General features: G+C 45.3%; 1 non-coding gene across 1 annotated transcript; it reads right to left on the minus strand.

The window, feature by feature from the left end:
• Positions 1–251: 251 nt before the first annotated feature.
• Positions 252–382, minus strand: LOC120100416 (small nucleolar RNA SNORA17). Its single transcript, XR_005500175.1, has one exon. It is a non-coding gene; the product is annotated as a small nucleolar RNA SNORA17 (small nucleolar RNA).
• Positions 383–676: the final 294 nt, after the last annotated feature.

Consider the following 676-nt stretch of genomic DNA (forward strand, 5'->3'; position numbering starts at 1 on the left):
AAACTACTTCTAAACAGGTTCACATCTCCATTGTCCTATTACCCATCTTTTCTCCCCTACCTCTGGACAGTGGGCTGGGGGGGGGTCGTCAAAGCATTTGAGAACCCTTATTAAAGTAAGTTTTGAAAAATCTAAGCCTACAATTCCAGGCAGGAATTCTCCAGTCTCCAGCTTGTTCCCCATCCTGGGAACCTGTTAGGGGCCAGCCTGGCACTGGACTGATGGTCATCTATGGCTTGCTTTTTTCAGGGAATATTAGGCTACTGATCATTCAGATGTTCATAGGTCAGAACACCGAGCATGGACATAACCTCTGCTCTCTGCCACCTACTGGTGCACATGTGACACCAGAAGCCACACCTTCAATGCCTCTAGAGGCAGATGAAAAAGACTCTTAATTTTACTTATTTGTTTGTTTGTACATTTATTATTTATTTATTTTGGTTCTTCAAGATATGGTTTCTCTGTGTAGGTTCTGTGTCCTAGAACTCCATCTGTAGACCAGGCTGGTCTTGAACTCACAGAGGTCTGATTGCCTGCCGATCCCAGGTGCTGGGATTAAAGGTGAGTACCCCACCCTGCTAATGATTGAGGAAGACTCTCCATGTCAGTCTTGGGCTTAAGCACACACAGATAAATATGCATGCGTGCACTCACACTTGCATACACACACAGG

This window comes from Rattus norvegicus, chromosome 1 (genome assembly GCF_036323735.1).
Source record: "Rattus norvegicus strain BN/NHsdMcwi chromosome 1, GRCr8, whole genome shotgun sequence".
NCBI lineage: Eukaryota > Metazoa > Chordata > Mammalia > Rodentia > Muridae > Rattus > Rattus norvegicus.